The sequence below is a fragment of the Anolis carolinensis genome, chromosome 5 (genome assembly GCF_035594765.1).
Source record: "Anolis carolinensis isolate JA03-04 chromosome 5, rAnoCar3.1.pri, whole genome shotgun sequence".
Taxonomy (NCBI): Eukaryota; Metazoa; Chordata; class Lepidosauria; order Squamata; family Dactyloidae; genus Anolis; species Anolis carolinensis.
The window spans coordinates 131,228,738-131,247,684 of record NC_085845.1 but is presented as its reverse complement, the minus strand read 5'-3'; positions in this window follow the sequence as shown (position 1 = coordinate 131,247,684).

Sequence of the window (18,947 nt, the reverse complement as noted above, 5' to 3'; positions counted from 1 at the left end):
ACTCCCATAAGCATGAGTTCCCAAGCCACATCCAATTTTCTTCTGCAGCTGGATACATTGAAAATGATATATCTTCTTTCATGGGCCCCCTGGAGTTCCAAGAGGGTGATATTGTTTTTGTGCTTCCAGCTGCAAGACCATAGTCTCATTGTGATCACCCTCACTCTCACCTAACTACAAAAAAAGGCTGTGGAGGTTGCTGAACTGGCAGCAGGGAAGGAGGCATGTGTTCAATTGGACATGAAATACAGTTAAACCTGACATAGCTTTATATTCCATCAGATCCACAAAGCATCATGACCAATTTTTATTTAGCTGGGGAAAGTGTGGGGTTAGATATGTGTAAGAACCAGAATAGCATAGTGGTTTGGTTCTGAAAGCCAGGTTTCAAATCCTCACTCAGCCATGATATCCTTAGCCTTGGGCAAGTCACATTCTCTCAGAGCAGATCTATTCTGATCCAGTATTTGAGGATTGATACAGCATGGTATACATTGGATCAGAATGGGTTAGACAGGAATTCTCTTGTGGAGGTGGGAGGGAGTCCTGACTACTGGCTCAACTGTTTACAGGGGTCCAAAGTTGGGGGATACTCCAAATTCTGGGACAGAATTCTCAGTATTTCCCAACTTGACTTATTGTAAGGCAAGGCTGTGTTAAGGTGTCTGTGCCGTCACACCCGGACACCTGTGGTAAATTAAGATGTGCTACTTTCTTTGCTGGGTGAACTGCAGGGGCCTTACTTTGAAGCTCAGGAGTCCCAGCAACTAAGGCCACTCCAAATAGAACATCAAACAATTTTTTTTATTTTCTGAAAGTTCTTAACAGACTTTGCACAAGTTGTTGAGGTTACAAATACAAACAGTCAACTTATAAAATCATGCAGATGTTCCTTTTTGTTTTTCCTTTTAGCTTTTGGGTTAACTTCCTCCAAAGGTGAAGAGATCCTGGGATGCTCTTTACCCTAACCCTGAGTTGCTATATCAGAAAAAGTTGGTCTTTCCCTATCTAAACTCAAAATTAGTTTGGAGACGAAGTGGTTAGAGCTTCTTCCAATGGCAGAAAAATCCTGGGATACTTTCTGCCCCAGTGCTGAGTTACTATTTTTAGAAAGAGCAGGTCTTTCTCTATCTAAACTCAAAGGCAAGAGGTTAGTACTTACGATGGCTTGTCTGAGCTGGCTTGGCTTGACCACACAAGCACATCTGAGTTCTTTTCTCTTCAGTAAAAAGGCAAAAATTCTTCTCAAAATGGAGATTTCATCCCCAGGAAAAAGGGGTGGTCTCAAGAACAAAGCCGAAAGCAGCAAAGGCTCTGCAGGCTGGTTACAAACTTCTGTTAATAATTAACTATCAGAGTGCTGCTGAGCCTGTAGCAACCCTGGAAGAAATGCAAAAAAAGGGTGCTATTTCCTACAACTATGGGACAATGCAAATCAAACCCCGAGGGATGCAACAGTGTCTTTGCCCTGTATCACTCTGAATCAGCTCCATGTGATATTTGGCCACTATGGATCTGACCCCCAGCCCTTCCACATTAACAACCTCATCAGTTGGGGTGAATTTAGTATCCTAGGACACTTTCACCCTGTCTAATGGATGAAGACTGTGACATCCAGTGGAGACTCCACACACAACCGGGGTGAAAGTGTTGATGGACATGTTTCCCCAAACACAGGAGGCTTCCCATATTGTGCTGGCTCCAATGGACCCAGCACGGGGCCTCTCCATGATGGCAACACTTCTTCATGTGATGAGGAAAGCATTGTGGAGAGGGACGTGGGGTGACAAATTTGCTCTACTGCTCTCTCTTTCCTCACAAAAGCCTGGTGAAGCAGGATGCATCACCTGAGCTTTCTGATGAGACTGATAGTGTAGACATGCCTTCAGTCTCAGAGCTGGCAAGGGGAAGCCCCATCCGAACAAATTTTGCCAAGAAAATACCATGATAGATTCACCTGAGGGTTATATAAATCAGAAATGACTTGAAAGCAAACATAAGAGGGAAGATTAGAGTTTATGTAGAAATAAATCTCTTATAAATTAGCACTCAGTGGTAAGTTAATGTAGGGTTTACACCAAATGCATTGTTTTGTTTTCTGTAAATGGCTTTTGCTTAAATAAAACGTGGGGCAAAGTACTGAACCCAAAAGTAAGTACAAGATTAAAAATCAGATATGACACTGGTCCTGAGTCATGGTTTAATGCATCAGTGAATTAATCTTTCACAGTTGTAATATATTTGGATGGTATAGATCAGGTGTTATTTTTAAAGGAATGCTGACGAATTCAACGATGAGTCATGTTATGTCTTATATAATCAACCAGCATACATACCCCCTCCCTCTTTCTCTTGTTCATACACACACACACATATACACATGCAGACAGCAATGTGTGTAAACAAAACAGTGCAATAAGATCATACATTAGAAAATGGAAAAGTGATTCATTGACACTAGCACGCATAATAGAAATTGTTTTGTGTGTTGAATTGTCATTAATTACTTTATTATTTGAAATACTTTACAGAACATACCATGGAAATGATGGAGAAAGTTGCCTTTGATCTATAGGGGAACACATTCTTATTGATTTATTCAGAAATACACTTTTTGTTATTTTAATCCCTTTCCCCCTCCCACGCAGATGCCTTTTTCTCATATGGACTGTGTATAGTATTATAGTATATAGTATTATAGTATATATTATATTGTCTGGATATGTTGTTAATCCAATACCTCTGGAAAATAATAGATAGGGAAGGGTGGTTCTAAAATAAAGTATCTCATCTTACAATCTATTCAATTAGATTTTCTGGCTAATGTGTATCTCTTCTTTTTTTTCTATCCCACCCAACCTCATCAATATGTACATTGTTCACTTGCCATATTTACTAAAGGTTAATAAAGAGTGATATTGAAGATTAGTAAGGAACAGTGTAGTAATTTCAGCTAAAGGATGCTAACAGACTGCAGGTTAGCTACAAAAATCATGCAATTAAACAAAAACTGGAAACATATGCCAGAGGTAGAGCATATGTTTTGCTTATTTAACTCATTAAGACTTATTTCTAATTAGATTTAGAAGAAAAACATCAGCATTGATGGGAGAGAATGAATTTAGCTAGCTGTAGGCTACAGGTTCCAGTCTTACAACAGAGTGTGAAAAGGTTGGGCAGGAGCAAAAAAAAAAATCCAAGAGAGAATATGTGTGGGGTGGTGAGAAAAACTTTCTAGTTTATTATCAAAGTGTCTAGACTTGTGTGAAAATAATAAATACACCAATGGACTACAAAGGGTTTTATTCCAGCTCATCACTAGTAAAAACAAATAATATTCTATATGTTGCAATAATGTGCACAATGTGTTTCATTGACTTTGCAAAGGAAATTCCACACATATCAATAGCAGAAAAGAATGAACTTTTTGGAGAAAACTTGGAGAAACCACAATTTTCAGAAAGGAATGCTCTCGGGAGGACAGAGGTATTCCTATTTGCAAACAGTAGGCCCTTGGTAACTACTGGGATTTGCTTCAAATATTGTCCTTTTTAATACAGTGGTGTAGTAAATTGTGTTCCTTACACAAAATGGAAAAATCAAGGTTTGCCTTTTGGATTTTTTTTTACATTCAAGTAGCAGATTATTGAATTTGTGGGTGCAGAATTTATGAAAGTGGAAGGCTGACTGTATTCTTCTGTAAAATGTACATAAAACGGAGACACAAAAACATGTATACAAGCCAAAATTCAGCTCTGTCAGGACCATGATCTCCTAGTTACCATTCCAGTAGAAAATGATAATAGTATGTGTCACTAAATATCATCCACACAAGAAGATTTAAAGATTGCATACTTTAACCTCATGAATTAAGAAGCCTCCTAATTCATATTTCTGGGTGAATCCAGAAATATGAAAATATATGGGGAATTGAGCAAAAGTGAGCTATAGTTATTATTCAATATATGGAAAGTCAATAGAGACAACATACATTAAAACTGGTTGAGGCGATGGTAATGGTGATCATGATAATGTTGGTAATATTTAAACACAGTTTCCTTGGAGCATTGAAAACAGAATTGAAAATCTTATTCTTCCTGAAAGTTTTGTGGAACATCAGACTAGTGTAGTGTGGGTGTCTCCTAAATTTACTTACTAAGAAAAATCTTCACGTAATGGGATATTCTTAAATAGATTAGAATGGGTTAATATGAATATCCAATTTTTATTATGCCAATTTGAGGCTCAGTTGTCATGTTTTCTCTAGATAATTATTGAATGATACTGAGAATGAATTCTCATCATTTTCAGCTGTAGCAGAACTGAGTTCTTATAGGAAAGGGTTGCATATAAATCAAAAGAAAGAAAGTCAACAATTGAATTAATGATCCCCAAATTTACAGAATCATGATGTACTACTGAATGCTACCTTTTATTTCCAACTGAAGGGATGATTTTAAAAATCCAAAAATAAATTGGTATAATTATTACAGCATTGGTATAATCAATGCATAAAATGCATAATGACTCCATCTTTTGATGACAGGTCAGGAGTAGAAGCTGATGGTTTGTCATTTCTTTCTAGTCTAGGCATTTACCCAGATTGGATTATTGTCCTCATGTAGCCTCTCTAAAAAGCATCTATAAATAACTAATCTTTAATCTCAGTTTAGTTTTTTTTAAAAAAAATTGCATGGATTTCAAGACTAGGAGAATAGAATTGAAGAAAATGTGTGAAGCTTGTGCAAAGCAGCAGTCCCAAATAACAAAATTAATTACATCACAAATAATATATATTTATTTTTCAGAAAGACATATTAGATGAATATTTCTTCTGCTAACACGTGACAAAAATCAGTTGCAATGGACTTCAAGTTACTATTTCAACAAAGTAGTATCAAAGAGTGTTAGAAATCATGTTGATAAGTGCAATGATATTAATTGAAACTGTAAATTGCAGAATGCAATATTTGGCCACAAACTGTGACTTGAGCAGTTAATTTGTCTTCACATTAATCCTGTTGAAAATGTCTAATCTCTTGATAATCTGGTTTCAGCCATATGCAGTTCATTATATAAATATTGAGTTGTTTCAGATATTTACATCCTAGCTTCTAGAACAGAGAAAAGAGAAATTAATGATGATGGATAGACATGCCACATTTGCACTGAAAATTTGTTTAAGCTTATTGCAACATTTTTTTTAGGGCTGATTGGCACAAAATGTGCTTATTGGTCCAGCACGACAATTTTCTGCTTGAATGATGCCCTCTATCCTGGGTTTGTCCTTAGTTATATCACATGCCATTTACCAACAAATAATTCGGGGCGAAGGGCAAGTGGATTAGGTGACAAGATTGTCACCACATGTTCATTTATTTCCACATCTGAATGGCGTGTGTTGCTGAGATGCATAATTCACATCAATCTGCAGTAAAGATGCTTTTAACATTTCTTTCAACTCAAGCAACCTCTACCTTTTTTGACGGGCAGCAGGGGAAGGAAAGTACCAACATTTTTCCTTCTACGAACATCTTCAATTTATTTATTTATTTGCAGTATTTATATTCCACCCTTCTCACCCTGAAGGGGACTCAGGGCGGATCACATTATATACATATAGGGCAAACATTCAATGCCCATATACACATAGAACCGAGACAGAGACAGACGCAGAGGCATTTTAACCTTCTCCTGAAGGGATGTTCGATTCTGGCCACGGGGGGAGTAGCTGCTTCATCATCCACTGTGACGGCACTTCCTCATTCCAAAGTCGTAAATTAGTTAAATTTGCCTCCCCACTTTATAAGTGGTACCTGATTTCCTACTTCATAGATGCAGCTATCTTTCGGGTTGCTAGGTCAGCAACGAGCAATTTAGCTGAAGATATAACCCAAAATCAGGATTGTTCAATTCCCGGGTCTACTTGCATGGAGTATTCATATGATTAGGAACTCTATGTTCAAAACCAGTACAGAATTAAATCCCCCCCTAGACATCTTTGCATCAAAAGCTTGATCTGCCTGCCTTGCTCCTTTTGGTTGCTGCAGAGCTACTACAGCAAGAAAAGGGAAGAAGGACCTTTTTTTGGATTTGCTGGGGGAAGAGTGTTTGGAATACAAAATGCCAATGAGATGAGAATAGGATGTTTGTCTGAGTTTACTGCTGGGGCAATAAGTTCATTGCAACACGAATGCAGACACAACAAATAGTAACTGAGAAATGACAGTAGGGTGAGTGACCTGCTCTAAGCCACAAACAGCTTTGCTGTCTGTACAGCAGATGATTAACTGCCCTATTTTTATTCAGTCCTGTTTGTGAACTCACTAAGCCACAGCCAGTTAACAGAAAATTATTCTCTCCCTCTCACCCCTGCTTACTTTTTCAAAAATGCTATTCGTTATGAAATTCATCACTTGATCCAGGAATGCAAAAGCAATTTATTGACCACACTTCTAATTGGCCTATTTGTTTTGGCATTGGTAGGCCAGTTGATTGCATTTTGCCCTGCCAGGTTCAAGCTGACCACGTCTCCCCGACCCCCCCCCCCTTCAACACCCCCCCCCCCCCCCCGGTCACTAAAACAAGCATAACACAATGCTGTCAACAGACTTAAGCACCCAAAGCTGGATGAAGCACACTTTGTAACAGGCCACAGCAGGGCACGAATAAGAACCTAACATGATTCATTAAGCAGGCTTATTGATATGCCCGTGATCTTTAAACATTAGACAATTAACAGAGCTCTGCCAATCCCTGGAAATACATGTTGTTCTAACAGATATTTGAAAAATGGATCTCTTTAGCCCAATGGCAGTTTTTAACATTTAGAGGACATTACAGACCAATGACATTTTAGCTGCTGGAACAAATAGTTTTCATACAAACAATTCATTCTATGACTGTTCATAGACCGGCTATATATATAATTTTTTATCTACAAATTGGCTAGGATGATTTAGCTTGGTTTGCTTCATTAGTGATCTCAATAGTTTAGTCCATGGGGGTCACTGGTTCAGAAAATGCCAAAGATGTAATAGAGCCTCAGATCCATGCTTAAAGTGTGCAGGAAGTGGCCACAGCAGGACCTGAGGACCTTTCTTTTGTGGCATAGATGTTGTCTCTAAATTTCCACCTGGAATATTTTCCTGGGCAATGAAGTATTCTTACACTTTAGACTGGTTTTCTTAACTGAGAATCAATGTTTTAGATATAGTCACTCACCATGCAAGTTCATTTGACATTTTGTGGTTAGGTGATATCATTACGTTGGTGACAACAAGTGATACTCTTCCTTGTTAGATGAGACTTCTGAAGCTATGCAGAAATAAAGAGACCAAAAGCAAAGATTAGACACATTTGTCTTCCGGCAACATGACTTCTAACAGTATTATATGTGGGAAATTTTCATGAATATAACTGAAGGACTCACATGGATCTTGTAAAGAAACCTGGCATATTTGACAAGGGGAATTTTCTCATTTCTCTCTACTGCATCTCTCTCTCTCTCTCTCTCTCTCTCTCTCTCTCTCTCTCTCTCTCTCTCTCGCAAAGGTGGATTCAGATCGAAGTGCCTGTGTCTCCTTATACCATTCCTTCATTTCTTCATTTTTTCACAGTTCATGAAAACATCACAAACCATAGAGATATCCCAGTCAATATATTTGCAAATTTTGAACTCACCTCCTGCCTGCACTATACTGCAGCACAAAACTGTTTTCCTGGACTTATTATTACCTATGTTTGCATGAACTCAAGACTTAGATCTCATGTACCTGGCATTTTTGGTCTTCTCATTTTGTCTTTAGTTCTGCTCACCGCTAAAATATGACTCCTGAGAACTTCTCTGAAATTGAATTTTGCCTTCAGGCTGAAAGAATTCCCTCACCTTTGCTGTAAATGTGTCTGACAGACCTAGGAGTCTGCTCTGAATACCAGTGTATTTGAGTGATCTTTCTTGTGCAATACATCTTTCATGGCTTTGCTCACCATTTCTCATACACCCACTAGTCACTATGCTCAAGAACAAGAACCATCCCAGGTTCCGTTTATGTGAATCTATCTCATCCGATATAAACCAACAAATTGTTTTTCTAGTGCAGGAAACAAAGTATCCATTGTTTGTTTTGTATCCCATGTAGTGTCATTAGTGAGATAAATTATCTTAGATTCAAAGCCAAAACTCATATGAGAAACAAACAGGATCAGAAGGAGGCATGGGGGCTGTCTTTATGAATTAGTCATCTCGCTGCTGGGATACTTCACATGTCTTTGCTACTGGTGTAGAGAGACCTAGTTCACTATATGTAATACATACACTACTTTGTGTGGTGTGAAGGGAAAGCAGATGGCAAGGAGGTATAAAACTTTAATGTTCTCCAATCTGTTTACTTATTTCAATCAGCTATCATAATCATCTCCCACTGTGTGCTTCGCTTACATGAGGAAGTGCTTGTGTGTTCCAACAGAAGAAAATCCTACATAATGTGTGTAATAGGCTGGTTAATTATAATTTGAAAGCTAATTTCCTACTTGAAAGATTATGACATAATTAGGTGGCATCTGTGTGGGATTTTCCCCACATTCACAAAGATGGTGTGGTCTGACCCTCACATCAACTAGACACCTTGGATTATGACTGCAATGCACCCTTGGCCTCATGAAATTGTGTGCAAGCTATCATGGTTTGTTGTACACATTATGTGACTTACAATTGGTCTATCCTTGGAGTGGGGATAGTACCGCCCATGGGCTATAGCTCCTTCAAAGCTGTTTTTTGTGATTTTCCAGGACCTTCTGGTACTCAGCAATTGCCCACTCGTTATCTATATATTCAGAGCTGAATGCAGGTATTATGAAAATGCAAATGTGGAAGAACTGGGTCCATCTTATTAGGCTTCATGTTGACTACAAACCAGAGCCGGTCCTACAATGAGGTGAATTAAGCGGTCGCTTGGGGCGCAAAACATAGGGGGGCACAGTCGAGACTGCTTTTTCTGTTGATTTGTTGTAAAACATGATGCTTTGGTGCTTAATTTGTAAAATCTTAATGTAATTTGATGTTTAATAGGCTTTTCCTTAACCCCTCCTTATTATCCAACATTTTCGCTTATCCAACACTTTTATTTTTCAGTGATTGGTTTTTTTTTTTGGGGGGGGGGGCACCAAAATTCTGTTTGCCTACACTTGAAAAATACCTAGGACCGGCTCTGCTACAAACATACATACAAGTTTTCAATCACACAAAATTTTGTAACCATTTTCTACTAAATGTAATTATAGACTGTTTTCTGATTTATTTATTTAATAAACTACAACAGCGGATTTGATGTAGGGGGCAAGGCTTATATAAATATCCATGTGCATACACATATCTCTTACCATTTTGAAAGATCTAAGTAGAGAGCTATTGTCATTCTTGGATGCAAGCAAAAATAACGTATTTGAAAGTTTTTCAGACTTGAACAAAAGAAAACTTTGAAAAATGTAACATGCTATTGGGTTATCTAGCAATCATGCATGCATTTTAAATGTGGGATGGTTTATGTAGTTAGTTTTGTTTGTTGCTTAGTAACCTGAAGCCAAAGCTGCATCCCAGAGTTGATGGCACCATTTTAGGGGTTTTGCATGTGATGTGGGAAATGGGAGTATACATCCTGGAGATATACAGGAAGTTACATATGCCTTTAGAATTTGGGGCATAAAAGGGGAGACTTTCTTTTGTTCTCTCTCTCTTCACCTCTTCCTCCTTCTTGATCCTGCCATGCTGATGTTACCTCTTGTTAAGAGATATGTAGTATCCTGAACTGTATTCTTTTGGAACTAAGATGTTTTTACCTGTATGACCATCATCATACAAGATTGTGAGTAAACATATTTTTACTATTTTACTTTTGATGTCTCTGATGCTTATTTTATGCGCATGACTCTTTAAAGGGAAAGGGAGGCTGTCTATTTTTGCTTTTTCTCACCTCTGCTCACATAAACCCCTAGACTTCTGTATTTTTGTTACTCTGCACCAATATCTAGCCATATTGGTATCATAATCCTAACAGGTTATGAATATATTCCTAATACATGCCATGTTAGAATGTGTCACCTGAGGAGCTAATATCTGATATACACAAACACAAGGTGCATTCAGTCAACCTTTCATGATCCCTTGTGGTATTGTTTTAACAAAATAGGTTCACAGAAGTCAAAAGATAGCTTTCCAGAACAGAATAATCATATTCTTCTTCTTTTTTACTTAGAAAAGGAAATATGAAGAAGAGCACATAAACTCATTATGAAGTGCCTGCTGTGGCATGTTACCATCATCTAAGGCTACAAGATTCATGAATCAGCAATGCTTGTCCTATAGCTGTCTCATTTTGAAATCACATGTATTTGCTATCAGACAGAATGACTTTGAAGCTGAACCTAGACTAAGACCCTATCTGCACTGCTATATAATCCAGATTATCAAAGCAGATAATTCACATTATCTGCTCTGAACTGGATTATACGAGTCTACACTGCCATATAATCCAGTTCAAAGTAGATAATCTTTCATAAGATTTTATATGGCAGTGTAGAAGGTGCCTAATATGTCATGCCAAAAAAGCATGCCTAACACCCACAGTTATTCCAAACACTCAGATTCTAAAGGCTCTTACTAGGGCACAAGATATAGCAATTTCTACCACCCACATTTGCTTTGTATGTATTAGTATCTACGGTCAATGCCCAACTTGCACCAGCATACATACTTTTGGGGTCTTCAGTAGTGCTTGGGCAGTGACTCTTGCCAGAGCTGTTCCTCTGGCTACTGTGACTGTAGGGATGTACCTGAGTGAATTTGGCTGTACCTTGCAAACCTAGTTGTGGGTGAGGGTGGGGGGTGGAGGGAGAGAACAGCTTTGTGCTAAAGGAAAAAGTCCTTCCCATCTTCCTCTCATGTACAACCAATGCTGAAACAGGGGGAGTTGAACTGCTGCAAGTGAGTGGAGTTGTGGACACAAAGGAGTAGTCCCTTACCACTTGGGATGGCATTGATTTACTGAAAGAGACGGCTTCCCCAACATGTTTAATGGATTTCAGCCATTCACTCTGAGTTATTGTACTGCATGCGGTCTACTGAGATTTATTGAGAAAGGATTGGACCATTCCTTTGATAGCAGAGTAAAAAAATGTCCCTAATACTATACTGAGAAATTTATTTGTCCTTTTTGTGTGGAGAGGGGCTGCCAGTTACTATAGATAGACTAGCATCCTTTTAGTTAATATAAAATAAGTCCCAGTATATACAATGCCATAGCAAAATGGCATCCCTTAAATAAAATGGCAAAGTCAAGGTTTGATTTTTAGAAATACATATTTGGGGAGCAGGGGGTTCAAGCTGTGGATTATTGAATATATAAACATTGGTATAAGTCCAATGTGCACATGCATATGTTCTTTGCCTGCCAACCCACGAAATAACAACACAAGTAAAATGGGTTTAAATATGGGCAAATTTATATTTCTAGGCGCAAAGATCACTGCAGATGCAGACTGCAGCCAGGAAATCAGAAGACGTTTACTTCTTGGGAGGAGAGCAATGGCCAACCTTGATAAAATAGTGAAGAGCAGAGAACTCACACTGGCAATGAAGGTCCGCATAGTCAAAGCAATGGTATTCCCCATAGTAACCTATGGTTGCGAGAGCTGGACCATAAGGAAGGCTGAGCGAAGGAAGATAGACGCTTTTGAACTCTGGTGCTGGAGGAAAATCCTGAGAGTGCCTTGGACCGCAAGAAGATCCAACCAATCCATCCTCCAGGAAATAATGCCCGGCTGCTCACTGGAGGGAAGGATATTAGAGGCAAAGCTGAAGTATTTTGGCCACATCATGAGGAGACAGGAAAGCTTGGAAAAGATCACGATGCTGGGGAAAAAGGAAGGAAAAAGGAAGAGAGGCCGACCAAGGGCAAGATGGATGGACGGTATCCTTGAAATGACTGGCATGACCTTGAAGGAACTGGGGGCAGCGACGGCCGACAGGGAGCTCTGGCGTGGACTGGTCCATGAGGTCACGAAGAGTCGGAAACGACTATGTGACTGAGCAGCAGCAGCATGGGCAACTTTATTCATTGTTACCTATTTAACTTTGAAACTGAATGTAACTCTATTCTGGTGGAGAATCTTGTGGAAAAAACCCATCCAAGGTAGTGCCCTTACCTGGCCTACCCTTGGGCTGATAAGGGGGGAAAAACCTGGTCCTCGGTTAGCCTGTCCCCGAGCAACCTTTAAGGGGAACGTGTCAGAGAAGCCTCCCTCAAAGTTGTTGAGGCCAAACTCCCGACATTCCATGGGCCTTTAGTTTCACCTCACCTGTTAAAGATGAATACCAGATGAGTGTTTTATCTTATGTCCTTCACCCCAAAGGGGGTGGTGCCCTAGGTGTATCCTAAATTGTATATTCCCCTATCAATTTTCCAGTGAATCCTATTTAATTGCCACACCATCCCAATTGGCCCCTGAGGACAGTATAGGGTAGGCGAAAAAATCCCTAGATCAGCCATGCCCACTCAGACCAGTTCCAATTGGAACTGGATGTCTCTCCTCGGAGGAGGAAAGCCCCTTATGGATGTTGTGGATGTTGGTATTTTCTTTCTCTTGACAACAACCAAGGACCAGGACCAACTCACTACTTTCTACAATAGCCTCTCTCCATAGCCATGCAGTGGCTATTTCAGAATGTGGGTGGTGATTGGAGAAACATTTGTTAATGTACTCATAGTTACATGCAGAATGATTGCATTGTTCAGTGAGAACTCTGGAGGGTCCCAACAGATCATGGCAGATGATGTCATCAGTCTGTATTTAGCTATAGAAAAGTAGCCAGGCATTTCTTCAAATCTTTTCCCGCACCCATTCATGGCCATCTATTGAAGGGTTATGGGACAGGACTACAACTGCAGCAAATTGCTGATTCCAGAATGAGGGTTGAGAAAAGAGATATACCACAGTTCTGCCCACTGAACATTCATGCTGTGAACTGCAAAATTGGATTTTAGAGGGCCATGCAGTCTGGATTCCATTTTCATGTGCTTTGGAGTCTCACAGAAGTCATGACATGACGAGAGAGAGGGCCTTCTCAGCCGTGGCCCCCCGACTCTGGAACTCCCTCCCCAGGAAGATTAGGTTGGCGCCCTCCCTACTGTCCTTTAAGAAACAACTGAAAACTTTGATGTTTAGGTTGGCTTTTGGAGAGACAACCATTGGATGACCAGCCTCACTATAACTCTATTCTAAATTCTACTAGTTCCCTAGTATTTTAATCTAATGATTCTATTTTTATATTTATATTGCTGCTACATTCCCCCCATCTATGAATTTGATTGAATTGTATTGGTGGTTGTTTGATGCTATTACTGTTATATTAACTTTTGTTTTAACTTTGTTTTTATTACCATATTGTGTTTTAACCTGTGCACATTGTCTTAATGTATGTGTGTTGTTCTTTTGTAACATTTTAAGCCACCCCGAGTCCCCGCAGGGAGATGGTGGCGGGGTATAAATAAAGTTATTATTATTTTATTGTATGACACAGCAAACAAGATAGACATGCTGGATTTCATATCACAAAATCACAAGTCGAACACTTCCCAAGTGTCTAGGACTGTGTGATGTATTTTTGGAAGATGCGTGCAGATCCCAGTAGGGCGGCCTTTTGCAGTTGGCAGATCATAATTTTGTCAATGTCTATTGTTTCCAAATACCGGCTGAGATCTTTTGGCACGGCACCCAATGTGCCCATCACCACCGGGACCACCTGCACTGGTTTCTTCCAGAGTCTTTGAAGTTCAATCTTGAGGTCCTGATAGCGGCTGAGTTTTTCCTGTTGTTTTTCGTCAATGCGACTGTCACCTGGTGTCACGACCCAGGCTGCAGAGCACCAATAACCATACACAGAGGCCAGGATCTATCTAATATCTTTATTGTAGGAATATATAAGGTTAATAAAAACAAGTGTAGAAAATAGTCCAGAATTAGACCTTTCAGGAAAGGTCAGAATTAGTCCAAAAAAGCAATGTCCAATAAGAAATATTAAGGTCCAAAGTTGTAATCCAATAACCGAAACACTCACTTTGCCAAGCAAAGTGAGGGGAGATGACAAGGTCCTTTAGTCCATGAAACTTGAGCGAGGCTAGGAAATAACTTGATACTTAAAACAAGGCTTGAACGTGGAACAAGGTAACTAAGAACAAGAACAAGGTCCGTGGAATAACTTGATAAATCCGTGGAACAAGGCAAGGATTGATCCTGGGAAGCAAGGCAAAGTCCGTAGATAAACAAAGGCTGGGAAGCAAGGCGAAGGCTGGATAGCAAGGCAAGGCTTGAGCAGGAGCGAGGCTTGAACCGGAGCGCGCTGTCCAGACACAACTCGCTCCGTAGGCTGACGAATTGACTCCGCGAAGTTACTACGCGGGTAAAACACCTAAATAGAGTCTAGCTTTCCCGCCGAAGCAGTTCTCTGGGAATCAGAACCGAAAGCTAACTCTGAGACCAGATGTGAGACTCCCCAAAGATTCTCACGAGAAGCAGTCTTAATTGGCCACATTCTTAGCTGCAATCCTCGCACTCCTGCGCGAAGCTGAATCCAAACTTCTCTGTTGTTTACAAAACTCCCGGCGCAAGAATACGGGAGAAGTAGGCTCTGGGCTTGTTTGACATACTTCTGGGAGACAACTTTCTTGCAGGTGCAAGGTTCCCAGATCTGCCTGGGAAAGATCTGGCTGAGAGGAATCCAGTTCAGACTGGGAAGGTAAAAAACCCAAGTTTTCATCTTCATCAGGAATTACAATGTCCTGAGCAGGACTACAAGGCCCATGGGTCATCACACTATCCCCCTCCTCAAGGCCCCTCCCAAACTGGGGCCCTCTCCCCGAGGCGCGAGGTCGTGGTTTGGTGGGATAGGTCTGATGAAAGCGACGGGTTAGATCAGGAGCATGGACTGTGGAGGCGTCTTCCCAAGAGCGTTCCTCAGGGCCAAAACCCACCCAGTCAATGAGATATTGTAGGCGGCGGCGGTGAAAGCGAGAATCCAAAATGTCCTCAACCTCGAACTCCTCCTCCCCATTCATCAAAACAGGAGGGGGGGCCGGTTGGTCTGTATCAGGTCGCACACCATCCGCCGGAAGGAGCAGGGAACGGTGAAACACGGGGTGAATGCGCATTGAACGCGGAAGTTGGAGTTTGAAAGTCACGGGGTTTAATTGCGCCACCACTGGATAGGGACCAATGAAACGGGCATCTAACTTCCGGCAAGGGCGGTGGGAGGGCAGAAAGCGAGTGGACAGGAAAACCCGATCTCCTACCTTGATTTCGGGGCCCGGCTGGCGATGTTTGTCAGCGTGGCGTTTATAGTCCTCCTTGGCTTGTTCCAGTTGCTGGAGCAAAAGTTGTTGCACCGCTGTGAGTTCCTGCAGCCAATCCTCTGCTGCGGGAACCTCTGAAGTTTCAATGACAGGGGGGAAGAAACGTGGATGGAAGCCGTAGTTTGCAAAGAACGGCGTTTCTTTTGTAGAAGCTTGAACTCCATTGTTGTAGGCAAACTCAGACAGTGGTAACAGAGAAGCCCAATTGTCCTGTTGATAGTTTACATAACAGCGAAGATACTGCTCCAAAGTGGCATTGGTGCGCTCCGTTTGCCCATCTGTTTGGGGATGATGAGCTGAAGATAAGCGAGAGTCTATGCCCAATAGTTTTTGTAGTGCCTTCCAAAAACGAGAGGTGAATTGAGATCCACGGTCTGTGACTAAACTCTTGGGCAATCCATGTAGTCTGAAAACATGTTGAAGAAATAGATCCGCAGTTTCCTTGGCCGTGGGGAGGCCTTCGCAGGGAATGAAATGGGCTAACTTGGTGAATAGGTCCACCACCACTAAGATCGTGGTGAATCCACAGGAAGGTGGTAGGTCAGTGATGAAATCCGCGGAAATTATTTCCCATGGGCGAGATGGGGTAGGAAGGGGGTGTAAAAGCCCTGAGGGCTTCTCCCTTCGTATCTTGGAGCGCTGGCATACTGGGCAGGTGTTGACATATTTTTCCACATCCTTGCGGATCTTGGGCCACCAAAAATCCCTTAGGATCAAATGCATAGTTTTAAATAGTCCGAAGTGTCCTGCTGGTTTGCAGTCATGACACAGACGAAGCGCTTTTTCCCTGCCCGGTCCGGGTGGGATATAAACATGATTTCTATAGCAGAGCAGCCCATCTTTAAGCGAAAAGGGAAAATGCAGACCTTGGCGAAGTTGGTCCTGCGCCCAGGCATCTGCTTGCTGACTAGCCCTGATTTCTTGAGCACAGATGGGTCCTGGAGTAGGGGAAGTTGAACCAATGGGAATGGATTTGGTGTTCCCCACCGTGAGCGTGGCAAAGTTCTCAGGTTGTAGCAGTTGGGATTCAAAGGTCTCCTTGCGTCCTGCAGCGTATTCCGGTTTACGTGACAGGGCGTCTGCTTGCTTGGTTTGGGCTGGGGTCACATAATGGATCTGAAAGTTGAAACGTTCAAAGAATAAAGCCCAACGTTGCTGCCTCTGATTTAGTTTGCGGGCAGTTCTTAGATGTTCTAGATTACGATGATCAGTGTGGACTTCAATGGGAAATTTGGCCCCTTCTAGCCAATGTCTCCAAGTTTCAAAGGCTGCCTTTATGGCCAGTAGTTCTTTTTCCCAAATGGTGTAATTCCTCTCTGGTGTGGTTAGTTGACGAGAATAAAAGGCACAGGGGTGGAGGTGATCTCCCACCGGTTGTAAGAGTACAGCCCCAATTGCCACATCAGAGGCGTCCGCTTGCACCACAAAAGGGGTTCCAGGATTTGGGTGCTGTAGAATTGGCTGGGAGGTGAATAGTTTCTTTAGTTGCTGGAACCCTTTCTCTGCTTGATCAGTCCAGCGGAAAGGCTGCTTTCCACGGATGCAGCTAGTGATGGGGTCGGACCAGCGGGCAAAATCTGGAATGAACTTGAGGTAGTAGTTCGCGAACCCCAAGAAACGCTGCACCTCTTTCTTGTTAGTTGGCGCCCGCCATTCCAATACTGCTGAAACTTTGGCTGGATCCATGGAAAGCCCTAGAGGCGAGATGCGGTAACCAAGGAAATCTACCTCTTGTAGATCAAAAGCGCATTTTTCCAGCTTGGCATAAAGTCCATGATCCCGCAATCGTTGTAACACCATTTTGACGTGGTTCTCATGTTCTGATTGTGATCTGGAAAACACCAAAAAATCGTCCAGGTAGATTATCAAGAACCTGTCTAGATAGTCCTGAAAAATGTCATTGACAAAATGCTGGAACGTTGCGGGGGCTCCGCATAAACCGAAATTCATAACTCGGGACTCAAATAATCCGAATTTGGTCTGGAAGGCGGTCTTCCACTCGTCCCCTTCCCTGATGCGAACTAAGTTGTAAGCCCCCCGAAGATCCAGCTTGGTGTAAACCTTGGCTCCTCGAAGCCAATCCAGTAGATCCGAGATTAAGGGCAGGGGATAGCTGTTCCGCTTGGTGATATTGTTCAATGCTCTGTAGTCCACCACCAAGCGTAGTTCCCCTGACTTCTTCTTCACAAACATCACTGGGGAGGCGGCTGGGGATTGAGAGGGTCTGATGAATCCCTTGCGAAGGTTTGTCTCTAGGAATTCCCTGAGAGCTTCTTGCTCTGGTTCAGTCAGGGAGTAGAGATGCCCTCGCGGGATCGGGGCCCCCTCCACCAAGTCAATGGCACAGTCATAAGGTCTATGTGGGGGTAATTTTTCGGCTTCTTTCTCATTGAATACATCCCAATACTCGGAGTACTTCTTTGGCAAGGTGATGATGGGCTCGGTGTCTGTGGCATGGCATACCTTGGCTACGAGGCAATGGTTTTGGCAGTACGGTGAAGCAAACTGCAGTTCTCTGTTGGACCAGGAAATGTTAGGGTCGTGGAGAGTCAGCCATGGAATTCCCAAAATCACAGGGAAATGGGGAACCTCGGTAACAAAGAAGGAAATCTCTTCCATATGTTCCCTTATCCACATCCTGGTGGGTTCCGACCACTGACTTACGGGGCCCGTCCTGAGGGGACGGCCGTCTATGGCTTGCACCACACGGGCATTCTTGAAATCATGATATTGTAATCCCAGAGAGTCGGCATACTCTCTATCGATGAAATTGTTGGTAGCTCCAGAGTCTATCATGGCGTGGATCATGACGGGTCCCCTTTTTGCTGACCATAATGTGACCACGAGAAGGAACAGGACCCCGGTTGGCGGCTCTTGGATGGATTTTTTGACCGGGTTGGCGAGCCTCTCTACACCCGGTCGTTGGCTTCCCCCGCCGGCTGTGTGCCAGTCGGCTCAGACGCCTTCGTCTCCGTGGAGGACGCCGCCGCAAGACGGGCGGCAGGCTTCCCTTTGGCTGGGCACTCTCTGGCGAAGTGGCCCCCGTTCCCGCAGTACCAGCAGAGGTTTAAGCGTTGACGACGGGCCTTCTCGGCGGCATCTAGTCTGGGACGCACATTGCCCAACTGCATCGGCACCTCCTCGCCTCCTCTGGGGTATGGGGTTGGCGGTGGGGGTCTCCACACCGGACGTGGTTGAACGCTGGCGGGAGCGGGGGGTTTTGCCCCGGCTCTACTGCCCTGGCCTCGAACCCACTGTTTCCTGTTGGCAATCATGACTTCAGCCCGTAAACATTGATCAATGAGTGCCTCGAGGGTCTGGGGAGGATCCACCTTGGAGATTTCTTCCAGCATTTCAATGTTGAGACCCTCCCGGAATTGTCCCCTGAGGGCTACATCGTTCCAGCCGGTGTTGTGGGCCAGCACTCGGAACTCGGCTATATACTGAGACATAGGTCTGTCTCCTTGGAAAAGGCGACGGAGTTTGTGACCGGCTGCCTCCAAATTGTCCTCGATTCCCCAAGTCTCCTTGAGGTGGTCCAAG